At 25.1% G+C, this 14,185-nt stretch overlaps 1 protein-coding gene across 4 annotated transcripts in view; it reads left to right on the top strand.

Annotated features, from left to right (window-relative positions):
- The window catches only part of LOC113551476 (calcium release-activated calcium channel protein 1-like), a 60,689-nt gene that overhangs the window by 7,963 nt on the left and 38,541 nt on the right, over nucleotides 1–14,185 (top strand). For 2 of the 4 annotated variants that reach the window (XM_026953735.1, XM_026953734.1), the window contains exon 2: nucleotides 497–690. The exons of 1 other annotated variant lie outside the window; for it this stretch is intronic. The gene's annotated coding sequence lies outside the window, so the exon portion shown is untranslated. Of the gene's footprint in view, nucleotides 1–336; nucleotides 691–14,185 lie in introns of those variants that run through there. One more of the 4 variants, XM_026953736.1, reaches the window with a different exon arrangement.

Consider the following 14,185-nt stretch of genomic DNA (forward strand, 5'->3'; position numbering starts at 1 on the left):
ACTAGAATTATAAATTTTAGTGTACAATTTATTATTAACGATGGACCTATGAATTAGAGTCAATTGGTGGCGACAAGAGGTCATGGTTTTGCTGCAGGTGCTGACTGTTTCGACGCCTATATAATATAATATAATTATTATTTATTGCTACCTACCTATATATAAATACTTAGACGAAGACCGTTTAAATTATTCCTTATTATAATTATTCACCAATTGGTTTTCATTTAAAGAAAATTTCCCACTCGAGTATCGTGCCTGTATCTTGCCTTTTCGTCGTCGTCATCATTACCATCTGCAGCCCACGTTTAAAATAAAATATCTATCGATAGTATATTGGAAATCTCAGACGCACGCCGCGTAGATCCATATTATAATTGACGTCCGATAGCGGCTGTGCTGCAACACTCGTGCGCTTAACAGATAATATACTGTACACGGAATACGAGTTCCGACGTACTTTTGTGGACGATAATATTGTTATCTTTTATTGCAGTGCGGTCGTGTGCGAACTTGTATTGATTTCGTCGTGACGGAAACACGGCGAATCAATTATTATATGCACTAATGTTTCATAATATGATCCGTTTCACAACTTTGATTCGGCTTGACAATATCACAATACACACATGAAAGTGTCTACTATTGAACGTCGGCGGTTCACAGCCTGCAGCAGACAGCGAATAATATGTGAGTTTTTTTTTTTTTTTTGCAGCTTTATATATGTTCAAATTTCTATAGCGGTGAGTGACGACGATTGATGAGACGTTCGTATTATATATCGCCGTAAGGTTGCTATTTATTTAAAACTATAATCCAGGAAATTTTAATGACACCCTTTTTCTGCCAAAAAAATCACAAGACTGATGGTTTCAGTGTCTAAATAATTCAAAACATAATATTATTTAGAACTCTTTATATCCAATATACGTGTAATAATATAATGTATATTTATATTCTACCATAATTTTAACTTATAATGCGATTTTAATACCGGGTCTTCAGTAACGCCCACACACCCACATATAAATAATATGTATAATGTACATGATATACATATTATTAAATATACCTACCAATTACATATATTTTTAAACATTGAATATGTTATACCTGTATACATAATAATAAATATATTCTATATATTATAAATTTATACACGGTAAAACCACGCAGAGAATGTCTTTTGGAGTATACACAGTAGGTTGATTATTAATCACGAAAGCAGATTAAAAAACATAGGAGAAAGCACTTCCCGAATTCTGTGGTATATGTACTCATTATATGTATGTATATTCTATACATACACAGATGATTCAGAATTAAAATGTTGACTAATAATCAACCAAATTTTGTATAACTAAGAATATTTAGTGGTGCTTTAAAATTTTAAGCAATAATAGGTATTAATTATATTTTACATAGTTGCAATAAAGGTAAAAAAATAAATGCATCAAAGCTATTTTTACACTTAACATTAAATACTCGGTTAATACATTTTCGTTCGGTACAGATGTTTAAAGTATAAACTTAAGGCCAGTGCTAGAGAAAATGGTTTTTGTGTGTGTGTGGGGGGGGAGGGTAGGTCATACAAATATAAAAATATTTATAAATATAAAATATTTTATACTTTGATTTTCTTATTCATATAATATCTTTGTGTTCACGTCGTTTACGTTATAATAACTAAATATAAGTAGGTATTATTACCTACTGGCTACTATTTTAGAGTTTCATTTAAATGTATACAATATCGTTTTTGAACTATATGCATACAAGATGTTCTCTTAAATATTATTAAATCGCATCGTTACATACGTTGAGGATTGCTAAGGTAATAGAGTGATAACTACTGAAGCTTTCGGAGAGACCGCTCAACTACAAAACAACTATCCATAATAGGTCAAATAATACATTAAAAGTAGTACGAACACTGGCAAAATATGGAGAAAATATTTATTATTTATATATTTTGAAAATCCTATAATAGCATCCACAGAGGAAGTATTTATAATAATATAATGTATAAGATTAGTTTATTTAAAAACATAATTGTTTTAATTAAAATGTGTATAGAAAACACGAAATATAAAATGAGAGTGGAAAATGTAACAACTAAGTCTCCCAGTACTTTTCAATCTTGCACTGGAGACGGTAGAAAGAATATTATAGGAATGATAATGAAGGTGATTTATCAATTAATCAGAATAAGATACAGCTGCTCGTGTTCTCTGAGGATTTAGACATAAAAAAACAAATCCTTTAAAAGATACAACTAACGTGGCCAAATGTTAGAAGAAGTAGTGAAGAAAATAGATTTAAAAACCAGTACATAGAAATCATAGATAATGGACCTCGCCGAGGGATTTAAGATATTTTGGAACATCATTAAGCACTAAGTACTGATGAAATTATCAAGATTCAAAAATCATGTATAGAAAAACAAAAATAAGATCGAATTTGACTATTATAACATCAAATATCACCTCTTACGTATGGTTGCGAAATCTGGACGATTATCAAAAAGATAGAGATAAATTTGAGAACGTTTAAGAACATAGTGTGGATGAAAATATGTGTAGCTATTATCATCAATGAAACAATAGGGAACTCGTGTAAAATATATAACAAAGTGCTGTAAGATATGATGGAATTAGCACTAATAATAAACATTGTTAGGAACCAAAAGGTATAATGATTAGGCCACATAACGAGAAGAAAAGAAAATGAAACAGTTAAAATAGTATTGGAATGGAAACCAGAAGAAAGAGGGATTAAGACCCAAAAATCCAAGGAGAGATGGATTGACATGGTAGAAGAAGATATAAAAACCCTATAATTGCGAAGACTAAAGAATTTAGTTTAAAATAGATGCAGATGATGGAGTGTAGTAATAGCAATAAAAGTACTTAGAAAGAAGTCATAATTTTTTTAAATTATCATTTATTAATTTTATAGTATTAATAGCAATTTATTATAAAACACCCAAAAAAAATAAAATTGTTTTTTTATGGGAGGGATATAAATGTTATCCGCATTTATATTCCATTCATGTTGATTTAATAACAACAAAAATGCTCTCGCTTAAAAATATTTCTTTAGTATCTTAATTATTTATAATTAATTACTTTATTAATATAAGCCATTTAAAAACACTAACACTCTGTAAACATCATGCAACTGCGATTTAAATTAATATAATAAATGTCTTAGTTGTGTTAAGGGTGGGTGGGAGATACTATTTTAATTGTTGGATAATTCGCATTCGTATAACAAAATGAGTTGATTTTAAATGGTAAAACTTTGTGGAGACAGTTATATTGCTACATATTATATACAAGACTCATCCTATTTTCGCAAAAAAGCTCTACTCATCGATTTCCATGGTGATTTCAACTCGTAAAACTACTCGCTGTGTGCAGATTAAAAACCGAACATGATAAACTTTTACTTATAATACTTGCGCATTATAAATTTCTACCGTTGTTTAAAGTAATTTTAAAACGAGTAATTTGTTTTACGCATGTCTATAATATTATAACCACATAGCTAATTTAACCTATATTATATTATGGACTATGTCACCTATAGCTTATAATAATATAGTATCTGATATAATATATATGCAGTCGAATTATTTTAATATGTAAATAATTTTCAAATTATGCGTGTAGTTTTAATAACTGTAACAGCTGTAAATTTAATAGTAGGTATGATATCTAGAGCTGAGAATGTAACCCTTAAAATGGTTTTACGCTTTAAAAATTTAAAGTAATGCATTTAATTTATTTTTATTTAAAATATGAAGTTATAAACAAAAAAATATTTTTAAATTAAATTTGAAAAAAGTTTTGCGGAAAATGCCATCACTGTAGATCACCATCGATGTAGACGTACTCCAAAAAAATATAGCAAATAGGTATTGAAATCGATTTCAGTTTTTAGACAAATTATTGCTGAACAGATAATTATAATGATTCTAAATATGCGTTATTATCGTCATTCAGAGCCGTGCCGTTAAGATTTGGTGCCCAGGGTAAAATTAAAAATATTCGCCCCTATTTTATTTATAATTATGCATTCCAATTTTATGACGCCCGCCCCCTAGGCCCCCCCTACGACACGGCTCTGTCGTCACTCATTATATTATAGCATTTTGACGTCATGTGGATATGTTCAAATAAATAATAACGTTCAATAATAAATAATATTAAATACAAAATGTTTAACGACCAAAAAACACTAAATTTTTATAACAATAAAATTGACCTTACATTTCAAAAATTCAAGTAAAAACTTTTTATTTAATTTGAAAATAAACGAAACATAAACGTTATGTAACAAAATGATTACTGCATAGGAAAACTATGCAAAGTGCATCAAAATCTTAACCTAAACTTACCGTAATACCGTATACATAATAACATTATGCGTTTATTATTTAATAGTTATAAACAATCTTTTAGTGAACTCCAACATGCGTCGTACAGTACTTAAATAAATATAAAGATATAATATAATATAATATATGTGTATTATTCACCGTTTACGGTTTAGACATAGACCGGCTACGACTACAATGCGTATATAATTATATTTAAACCATTTATGAACAAATCTTGCACTATTTGTATAATCTACCTTACAATATATTATATATACTGTATTATAATTTATATAATACTAATATGATATGCTTTATTTCTATGTATGTTTTATTATATCGAGTGATTTATTTTACGTTTTACTCTTTATTTCAAAACGAATAACATTTTGAAAATATTTTTAGTATAACTTTTAGTTATTAAAAAGTAAAATTTTACTAAAAAAATATATTTTTTATCGTTATTCGAATAATATTCTGCTTCGTAATATGAAATTAAAAATGTAAAATTTTAAAACATATTATTTTGTAACGGGCTTAAAATTATGTAAAAGAAATATTTTCAAAAACGTTTGTGTTTTTCGAAATAATTATTGTCTTTTGTAAAATGGATTATTCTGGGTATAATAATAAATGATTAACGATTCATTTAAATATTATACTTATGCACCTACCTAAAATACATGATATACAAATAAAATCCTGCAGGCGAAATTATTTTTAAAATCTCGTTAAATTTTATATTAAAGTTAGTGTAATATTTTATATTGCTTTAATTTTTCTAATTTTTCTAAATATTTGTTTTTTTTAATAATCTTAAAGATATCTTAGTATTTTGTGTTATTTTATTGGAACATTATATATTTTTTAACACAAATACACAATAAGTATAATTAGTATAAAAACAATTTCCACCTTGTATTATATAAATATGTCATGTATTATGTATACCTATTAATTATACGTATTATCATACAAGCTACAGAGTATTTTATTGTATATAGGTATATACAACCCTAGGTAAAGTGTCTAACAACAATCGATAGTAAGTTATTAATATAGGTGATTAATTAATGTTAATTGATTAATGTATTATTTATAGGCAGATAAACTATAATTTGGTTTCCTGATTAAATCTGGAATTCAATTAAATCTAATAAAACAGTGTACATAGGTATAAGATATATTTTTATAGTTAATTTTTAATTTATCAATGAATAATAAAACCATATTAAAGTATACGTGACTTTTTTTATAATTGAAATAATGTTCCATAAATAATAAGTAAAATATAATAACTAGATAATATTATTTTCTAAGAAGTAAAAGTATACTTTTTTTTACCAATTTTGAGTAGATAGGTAATTTTTCTTCTTAAAATTATAGTATATAATTTTTGGAAACCCAAGTTTCTCAATTCTTTCTTAGTTAGTAGTTACATAATTTATCTAAGTGAATGCACATAGTTATACAAATATTAATTATAGTAAAATTGTTTTCACGGTGTATAGTCATTAATCAAATAAATAAATAGGTTTAATTTAATTTTTGATTTTTAATAAACGTTTACCGTTGTTACTTTTATTAGCTAATAAAATCTATTGTTTGAATATGACAATATTTTTCAATACTATAATTATGTTATGCGTAGGTATACTTACTAATGAAAAACCTTGTATAAGTACATAAATGAAAATGGTGGTTTCGTTTATTATAACTATAAGTAATTTAAATTAACGTTGTGGTTATATTCGTGGTTTTAATGCAATGACAATATAACATTTATTATATTTTTTACCTATTTATTACATTCCTGTGCTTTACGATCATAATTATAAACAACTAAGCAAGATATACGAATTATGTTAATTGACTATTGTAAAACATTTATTTCTTGTGATTATAATAATTATAATAAAAATTCAGCTGTAATAGATTCTATTCATTATTTATATAATATTATGCGTGTATGTATTATAATATAAATATATTATAGTATATTTATATTACATAACTACATAATACACACAAAGGCAATTGGATGGAGGCAGCTAGGGCAATATGTCCTCCCTGGCTTTTTCAAAATATTTTTTAAATTGAATGTTTTAAGATAAATTACTATTTACTAAACTTATAACAAATTGAAAGTGGTTATATGGATAATAATTACCACTATAAAAAAATTAGATTAGATTATTTGCAATCGATTGATAATTGTATACCTAGTAAAGTTATAATATTTCTCCTCAAATCCTAACATTGTCCCCTCCCCTTAGAAAAATTTCTTCGGGTGCCTATGAATACACATTTTTTTTTCTTTTATACATTTATAATTTTTACATTGTTTGACGGCTAAAAATGTTCCAATTTCAACTTTTGTGTGAATGGCAGCTTAATTTAATACTTTTTTCAGATTTTTATTAACTTTTAATTTAATTGGATCCATTTCACTACACGGCCCACTTGTTTACCGATCTTTTATTAAGTTTATACGTATACAAATATACAGGATTAAATGTGTAATGTAATAACTGTCATTGAACGTATATGTATATTGTATACTATACAGCAAAACATATTTTACATATTTTCTACTCGGTTATTGGTTACTCAATGTTTTTTTTGTTTTTTTTCTTAAATAATTTTACTCTTGGAACGAAAAATCACATTTACTAAAAAGAATAAACATTGTTTAAAGTTTTTGCATAGAGTAAAAAAAAAGGTTGACTTAGTTGTTATAAATCCATTACCTATTAAATAAATTTCATCAAGTACATCGGATTATAATTCATTTGCTGAGGTGTAAGTATTATAATATTAGTCAAATATATACAATTTCGTACACAATATTAATTCAACATTAAGCATTTTAATAAAAACAATATATTTAATTTAATTTTTATCATGAATCATTTATTAATACTATATTTGATTTAAAATATACTTAAAATTGTATAATACCTATCATTTTAACTTTTTGCACATAATCATGTCTATGTTTAAAAAAATATCCATAGTTTATGTAGATCAATAACCAATATAAGAGTTTCATTCATGGTTAGTGTATTATTCGTATTTTACCGATATTTTTCTGTTGAAATATATATATATTATTAGCCCAGGTTTAAGGACTTATATCTAATATTATATCAATTATATATCCGTGTCGGGTGAAATAAAACAACAGATAATTATACAAATATACTTGTTAAAAAAATACAGTTTATTTAGCATATTTAATTTTTTTTTGTATATTTTAAAGAAGTTATTACGTTAAATTATATTTAGGAAATTACATTATTTACATTTAAAATATTATAAATGTTTAAATGATTAAAAATTAAATAGTTTACACTTATTTTAATAGATAATAAAATAAGACTAAGTTTCAAGCTTAAAAATTGAGGTTCATATTGTGAAAGTATTTTTTTAAAACTTTTTTCAATTCAGTTTTATTCGATTATTATGTTGTAATGTCTTATCGTTACTAATTTCTATAGAAAAGAAAAGTTTTTCATATCTAAATAATACAAATTTCTGAATATGATGTTTAATTAATAATTAGTATTTTTACAAATATTTTTTAAATTTTTGACAATGTATGTGTCTTAAATAATTAATGTTCTTATTTCTTTGTTTTTAATGCATATATAATAATATGTACTGTAAACAATTGTAATGCATTTTTTAAGCATGACTCATATAAGTCCATATTTTAACGTTTTGTTAGTGCTATAAGTCCTGAATCCTGAGTTTTTTTTAGATAGGTACTACCTAGACCTGTAATAGTAATAGTACCTACCCAGAATTTACATAATATAAATTAATATTAAGACGTGATAACTAGCGTAGGTTGAGTTTGTTGTTAGCTTTGTTAGGCGTAGATTTTAACAACCATTTATTAATATGATATATACATTCACGGTTTCTGAAAATTTAATTTTTAAATTTATTATTCTGCTAAGATTTTAAATGCAACGTCTTCGTTCGGGCTTATCGTACTTGACATTCTGGCATGGACTTATGGTTTATATCCTTATGATTAGAGATATATTTATCGTAATATATACTAGCAGATTTGTATTAAATTTTATGAAATTTAATTTGATACGTTTTAAAACATCGTATTTTTTCATATAAAAGCAATATAACTATCGATTATTATCATTATCATTGTTATAAAAGCTTATAAATTTAATTTTATATTTTGTATAGATATTGCATTTTAAAAAATAATACATTTAAATCATACTTTAGGAACTTACAATTATTTCATCTAACAATAATAGGTGAAAAATAAAAATCACCATACGCCTCAATAAAATTAATAACTTAAAATATGTTTCTATTTTCAAATTATTGTATTATTTATATATATTTAATGTTAAAATAAATTAGTTCGATACTAATTCTAAAAACTTTTTACTTTAATTACATACAAACAATTATATTATAATGAAATACATTTATGTTATATCAATATATCATATTATAATTTATTATAACAAGAACAAATAAATGTAATGACATCAGTACATCACTTAAAAAAGTAATATATTCTCTATCGGTTAGTTGGAGCTCAGAGGATTTTATACATTAAAACCCCATACGATAGATTAATACTGTATAAACTTTAAGCATACACATTACACATGCATTAACTAGGCATTTACCTATATAATTAAATAACAATAATTAATAATAACATATATGCATCGTTGTTTTGTCTCTATTTATATTTGATATATTAGTCATGTGTCTTATCATAATATAAGCACTATAGGTACTATATGTATATAGTATTATATTACCTGCATATGTTATTTATGACAGGTTCAATGTTCGCCAGGATCCGTCGGTAAATAACATATCGAGAACTCTATATTTTTTATTTATAGATATTTCTCTCTCTTTACTTGTCTGTCTATCTTTCTCTCTCTATCTCTTATTCCATGTCCTCTTCACGCACTCGCACACAAGCTCACATGGGTGCACGCTCTCTCTCTTTCTCTCTATATATGTACTGAGTGTGTGTGTGTATATAGTCGAATTGTCGAAGGCCGTTTTGCCACCCATAAGTCGTTCAAGACTGCTTGCGCGAGCTCTCTACTTGGCGCGCATGCCAAAAACCGGATTCTTTCGCAAGTTCCATTACACGATACTTAATGTGTTCAGTCGTACCTACATAATATATTATGGTATATATATGTATGTATACAGGGTGGTTCTCCAAGTATGCTCACCCTCATATTTTAATTTAACCATAAATGTATTCAAATTATGATTTTTGGAATTTTTAAATGGGTATAGGTACTTAAAAATTAAAAATATATTTTCCAATTATTGAGATGTTTTGTACTACTTACAGGACATTCTGTGGTGAACAAATTTCTGATTTCCAAATAACACACCCTATTTTTATTGTAAATTATTTATTGATTATTATTTTTTTTTTATGTTAATGTACCTAATTCATAATTGATAAAAAATTCCTAAAATTAGATTTTGAACTGGTAACTATATTAATGGAAAAAAATAAAAAGATCGTGAGCATGTATGATGAATCACTCCGTATTATATACACCTTGTATATATATACATTGTCTGATGCCGAAGGAAGTGCGACTAACTATCACTAGTAGGAATGTAATATTATATTCACATACGTTTTTGCATACCTTTTATTATATGTTTATATTCAATAACACCAATGTGTAATATAATATTATAATGTATAGATGTCTATACGGAAAATGTGAATTTGGAGCGCGTAGTGGACGTTTGAGATTCAAAACTGAATTACATAAAACCGTAGTTATTATAACGTATGTCGTATGTATTATGTATTATGTATATACCATAGGTAGAACTAGACTACAATAATAGGGTGAGCTTCTAATTATGTGATATAAGACAGGAAATTTATTTTGAAGATAGGTTTGTCGTTTGGATTAAAAATTTGTATAAATTTCATACATTTTGAAATGTATTTCTTTCGAGTTAATTCATATCTTGTTTTAATATTATAATATACGTCCTTTATCAGAATTTAAGGCTTAAATTCGCCAAAGATTAAGTATTTTTATCAGTATAAAGTGAAGCAGTTAATAAATTAACTATAAACTAATATTACATTTTTTCGTGAACAAAGAACGGTATTATGATAATAATAACAATCAAAATACCTATGTCAAAAATTGTAGAAAATATTTATTTGTTCCAAAAAAAAAAAAAAAAATGTAAGCGGTATATTATTATAAATAAATAATAATTAGTCTAGCTTGCAGTAAATTTGTTTTTATCAATGACAAAAATTGAATGGCCCCTAATTTTAAATGTATTTATAAGCGTAATAACTTTTACTTAGGTAGCCAGGGTAGCCTATAAATGCAAACATTTTATTTTAGCTTATAATCTAAATACGTATATTAATTTAAAGCCTTAAAGGTAAATACTGACGTCTGACAGTGACTGTATTAAACAAGCGTGAATAAGCGTGATCAATATCATCGCTATTTTCACGTTTTAAAATAAGTTTATATATTATAATTCCTAACATAATACCTTTTATTACAATATATTTATATTACCTACATTTAATACATTTATGTTTTACTTTTATTTATTATCTTATAATAATGATAATATTGATCAATGTTATCAGTGTTATCACATATCACTAGTTATACATGTAAAATGTTAATTATAATTTATAATAATATTTTAATCAGTTTATTTTCTGTTCTGAATAAACTAAGTAATGAGTTTTTTCCAAGTAGCCATTTAAAATTATATGAATAGAATATAGACGTATTATAATCTTATGGGAATTGGTTAGATAGGTTGGTAGGTAGTAAATAGTAAAAAGGAAAAAATATTCATCCTTCATCTCAACACTTCATTTAAAGTTTTTAAGTTTGTAAGAAATTTGGTACGTAAACTTCATTTGAAAATTGAATAAAAATTAAACCTACAAATCTACCGAATTTTACGTAAATTTTATCGAAAAATTTTTACCAATAAATTCTATATATTTAATAATTACTAATTAATTATATAAAAATAATTGTATATTAAAGGCTGTATTTTACCTATCTTATTACTTGAACTGTGATTGGATTCCACTTGGCTTTTAAAATCTTCGAAGTTAGAATTGTACGACATTATACTCGTATTACTAATTAAATTAATAATTTATAAATTTTTGCATATTTTTCTTGTTTGGTCAAAAAATAACTAATTTATACCAAAATGAGTCTCATTGCTTTTAATGAATTTATACCTAAAAATTGTATTTCGTACATTTTTATGGGATATATAAATATTTTAGATTTGTATACATGTATTATTATATAGTCGAACTATTTATTAGTTTAATTAGATATACAATTATATATATATATATATGATATAATAAAAAAACATTTTGCCCAATTTAAAAATATTTGGACAGTTCATATATTATCATTTTTTCTTTGACCGCGTAATTGCGATTCCAATCCCTGCCGTTCCCATGCGTTTTAATCAACGACAAAAATGCAATTGTTCTGTCTACACGTATTGTCTGATATTATCATATACTATGTATTGACCATTTAGTGTAATGTGTAAATATCGAAATTTGTAAGTTTTTATCAAACCCTTTTCAAGGATATGTTTCTTTCTTTCGGAACTCATTGTATAATAATATTATAATGGCGTTCACCATATGATTGGTCTGACAGTAATTCAGCCCAAGAACACGAAGCGTTTGCTCATCAGTCATCACATTCATACACGTTCGGAGGACATTTTAATATTTAATAATATTATATTATTATTGTTATTACATGATTTGTGTTACAGTGATAATTATTATTGTAACTGCTTTCGATGTCATATTATTTATTATAAATTAAAGCTTTTCGTTATAAGTTATTCAATAATATTAACCATCACAATCATATCTAATTAAAATTGGTTATGAATTTATGATACTGTAATTCATTAATTTGCATGCTTGTTATTTCATAGTAATTTAGGTATTAAAAACTTACGTGTTTACCAATGTTATTTCTATTCCGAATGTATTCGCAGTATTAATTATTATATATTTCGTCTATTTTTCCTAAGTATGTCTTTACGCGAAGTTCGCAATAAAATGTTGCGTTTCGACGTGCGGAGGAAAAACCTGAACTTATTGCAATCTCTTAAATTTTAGCTATCCATTTCCTCTTTATTTTGGCACTATGGTGTATATTATTTTCCTTTTTATTTTCCTATCTGCTTTAATTTTCATATGCAAAAAAATCACCTAAACGTTCTATATTGTAACAATCGGAAAATATTTTATTATTGTACATTATAATTAGTTGTTTTACCTGCATGAGCAATAAGTAATAATAACAGTTTAAAAAACCAGTATGTAATGTAGAAACATTCATGTAAACGTCTATATTATACACAATATTGTACGATCGTCGCTGTTACATTCATTCTGCAGGGTTAGATAAATAAAAATATAATAATAAATAAAGTATTTCTTTTCGGTAAATTTGTTATTTAAAAAAATACTAATATAATATTGTCAATCGTTTTTATTTTATAATTATTTTATAGGTCTAAAAATACACAGATAGCCTAAATGTAATTTATAAAATATGATATTATGCTTTGAATGTCTATAGATAGAACAACCTATATGGCTATATATACTTACAAATAGGAATATAATGTATAATTATAATAATGAAAATGAAAATTTTATTTTATGTAATTTTAATTTATTATAATAAAACTACATCAAAGCGTCTTCAATTTCATATTATTTTTCTTAAGGTTTTGAGCGTTACAATTATTATTGTTCGAACAATGATAAACATATTTTATGTGTCCTTGGTTGAAATATCACAATTATCAAAAACGAAAATTTTCGGAGTAGATACCTATATACTATATAATTGTTTTTTTTTTTATTGCATAATAAACTTTTTTGTTTACAAAAAAAATAAATGATTAATTTTTGCTTGTGTAATGTGTACATTATATTTATTTATAATACCAGAGAAAAAATGTATTCTTAAGTATCTATGCCAAGCTTTTTATTTATACTTTTAGAACCAATTCTTAAGTTTTTATTTTCATATGCTTTTGAATAATTTAATACATTTAGATAATATTTTAAAAAAATATATAAATATTGATCTTTATTTTTAAAATTAACAATTACGGAAATCATACATAATATATATACATAAAATAGAAAATTGAAATTCACGCTAAAATCATTCCATGTGTGAGAACGTTAGAATTGTTATTTCACTCGCGTATAAATGTCAATGTGTTTGAGCGCGAGGATTATAATAGACATTAGATACAATGAATTTGAATAGGTAAGAAATATTTACAGTAAGTTTGTAAAAATGTACAAGTACTTTCTTTAACTTTATTATATTTGAACTTTGAGAAAATGGCTCATAACGCTATAGTCAAGGTTAATCAATATTGATGATTAACTATTATATTTTGAGTGTTCAGAAACTATTTAAAAAAAATTTGAGCTTCTCCCAAAATTTGTTTTTAGTTACGGCTAACTGATATTATATAATTTGTTGTTAAATTAATTTGAGGTAATGCTAGTTTTAGCTTATCTGAAAGAGTAGATTTTTAAAATCACATGTCAACAATTGTGGACTTAATAATTGGTTTAAATTTGTACCATCTGATAAAATAAGCATATAATAAGTAATTTTAAAATTATCACCTTTAATTTATGAGGACTTGATACCAAGAAATTTGTCACAGTATTTTTTTAGGGGATGT

This window comes from Rhopalosiphum maidis, chromosome 2 (assembly GCF_003676215.2).
Source record: "Rhopalosiphum maidis isolate BTI-1 chromosome 2, ASM367621v3, whole genome shotgun sequence".
Lineage (NCBI taxonomy): Eukaryota > Metazoa > Arthropoda > Insecta > Hemiptera > Aphididae > Rhopalosiphum > Rhopalosiphum maidis.